The sequence below is a fragment of the Cololabis saira genome, chromosome 5 (genome assembly GCF_033807715.1).
Source record: "Cololabis saira isolate AMF1-May2022 chromosome 5, fColSai1.1, whole genome shotgun sequence".
Classification (NCBI taxonomy): Eukaryota; Metazoa; Chordata; class Actinopteri; order Beloniformes; family Belonidae; genus Cololabis; species Cololabis saira.
In genome coordinates, this window is record NC_084591.1 from 36,744,154 (window position 1) to 36,747,058 (window position 2,905).

The window sequence follows — 2,905 nt, forward strand, 5'->3', positions numbered from 1 at the left end:
CACAAAATATGCCAGTTCAGGATTTTCGAGAAGGTCCTCGCTGCAGCACCGCGGAAGGGGGCGGGGCGTCGGACATCACAGGGGCGGGGCGTAGGACATCACAGGGGATGGATGGATTGTTTTTTAAATGTTTTTTAAATGTTAAAACATTTTAAAAACTCTGTGGAAAGTGTGTGGGGAGCTTTTGGGCGGAAAAGTTGCAACTGAACCTAGTAACCCTCGCTGCAGCACCGCGGAAGGGGGCGGGGCGTCGGACATCACAGGGGCGGGGCGTGATATCAAAATGACACAGCACCATCTGGTGACCATTTCCAAGAATTACAAATGCAAATTTATATTCAAAGTCATCCTTATACAGATGAATCTCCGAAAATAAGAATACCGTGCAAAAGTTAATTTGTTTCAGTAATTAAACTCAAAAGGTGACACTAATATATATATAGTCATAATATGCAAAGATAGATATTATATAAGATTATAAAACATACTTGTAATATAATTATTATGTTTAATATTACATAATTATAATAAAAATATATAGATTGTCATTGGGTATTGAGTGTGATGAGCACTAAAAATCATTGGTAGTAATGATTCCATATATACAAATTACATTTTTTCAACAAACAAAAGAGGGACAAGGACAACAAAAGCAGGTGTTTTGTGTTAATGTGTTTATTCATTCAGCGAGTCAGCAGTGAGGAGACGCTGCCCAGAGAGTTGGAAAACTCAAGAGATGACTCCATTTATACCAGTGGCTCACAGTGAATTCAGTAGCAGGACTTCAGTTCAGTTGCAACTTTTCCGCCCAAAAGCTCTCCAAACACTTTCCACAGAGTTTTTAAAATGTTTTAACATTTAAAAAACATTTAAAAAACAATCCATCCATCCCCTGTGATGTCCGACGCCCCGCCCCTGTGATGTCCGACGCCCCGCCCCTGTGATGTCCGACGCCCCGCCCACTTCCGCGGTGCTGCAGCGAGGGGTACTAGGGATTTTCCGATGTTTTTGCACAGGGTCCAGTTCTGCTTTCTTATGGGCTGATACTCAACAGCCATTGGCTCACCTGTGTTCGATGGGCGGGTCTTACTGATACGTTAATTGGCTTCTACAATAATGAAACCATGTGTAACCCATGCTATTTACCCATTCCAGGCTCAAGCCCACTCTGTTCTCAAATAGTAGCCCAGGATCCCAACACATTTATGACAACTGTATATATATTTTCTCCCATTCATATGAGTTAATAAATAAATAACATAGAATTAAGGGGTTTCTGTCTAAACAAGACATGGAAAACTGTATTCATGCATTCATTTTCAGTTGGTTGGATTATTGCAATGGCCTCTTTACAGGCCTTAACAAGAGATCTATCAGGCCAGAACCAAGCAAGGTGAGGCAGCGTTCAGTTATTCTGCTCCTCACCGGTGGAACAAACTTCCTGTAGACCTGAGGTCTGCTCCAACTGTCAGCTCCTTTAAATCAGGCCTAAAAACATTACTGTTTACTGAAGCTAATCTTAAATTAAATACTTACCTACTGTACTCTACTGTCCTTAATTTTTAACAACTTGTGCTTTTATTATTTTACCTATTTTCTTATCATGTTATTTAATTATATTTGTTATTTACTGTTTAATTGTGTCTTGCTGCTTTTAATGTTGATGTAAAGCACTTTGAATTACCTTGTGTTGAATTGTGCTATACAAATAAACCAGCCTTGCCTTCATAAATAGTTTCTAATACCTAAGATAAGGCTTGTGTGTTGGCGGTGTTTTGCATCAGTCCATCACAGGTTGGACCACAGCTGCCTGTGCTTCATTCAAGCCAGGGCTTTTATTTTGAAATGCTGACTATTGTACTACACTTTGTTTGAAAACATGGGAGGAGGAGGAGGAGGAGGAGGAGGAGGAGGAGGAGGAGTAGGGGGGAAGAGGGGAGGAGGAGGAGGAGAATGAGGAAGAGGAGGAGGAGGAGGATGATGATGGAGGAGGGGGAAGAGGAGGAGGTAGGAGGTGGAGGATGAGGAGGAAGAGGAGGATGGAGGAGGTGGAGGAGGAGGGGGAGGAGGAGGAGGAAGAGGAGGATGGAGGAGGGGAGGAGGATGGAGGAGGAGGATGGAGGGTGGAGGAGGAAGAGAAGAGGAGGAGAAGGAGGAGAAGGAGGAGGAGGAGATGAAGGAGGAGGAGGAGAAGGAGGAAGAGGGGAGGAGGATGGAGGAGGAGGAGGAGGAAGAGTAGGAGGAGAGGAGGGTGGAGGAGGAAGAGAAGAGGAGGAGAATGGAGGAGGAGGAGAACGATGAGGAGGAGGAGGATGGAGATGGAGGAGGAGGAGGAGGAGGAAGAGTAGGAGGAGAAGGAGGAGGAGGAGGAGGAGGAGGAGGAAGAGTAGGAGGAGAAGAAGGAGGAAGGAGGAGGAGGAGAACGATGAGGAGGATGGAGGAGGAGGAGGAAGAGGAAGAGGAGGAGGAGGTGGAGGAGGAGGAGATGGAGGAGGAGGAGGAGATGAAGGAGGAGGAGGAGGAGGAAGAGGAAGAGGGGGAGGAGGAGCAGGAGGAGGAGGAGGAGATGAAGGAGGAGGAGGAGAAGGAGGAAGAGGGGAGGAGGATGGAGGAGGAGGAGGAGGAGGAGGAGGAAGAGTAGGAGGAGAAGAAGGAGGAGGATGGAGGAGGAGAACGATGAGGAGGAGGAGGAGGGGAGGATGGAGGAGGGAGGAGGAAGAGGAAGAGGAGGAGGAGGTGGAGGAGGAGGAGATGGAGGAGGAAGATGGAGGAGGAGTAGGAGGAGGAAGAGGAAGAGGGGGAGGAGGAGCAGGAGGAGGAGGAGGAGATGAAGGAGGAGGAGGAGAAGGAGGAAGAGGGGAGGAGGATGGAGGAGGAGGAGGAGGAGGAGGAGGAAGAGGAGCAG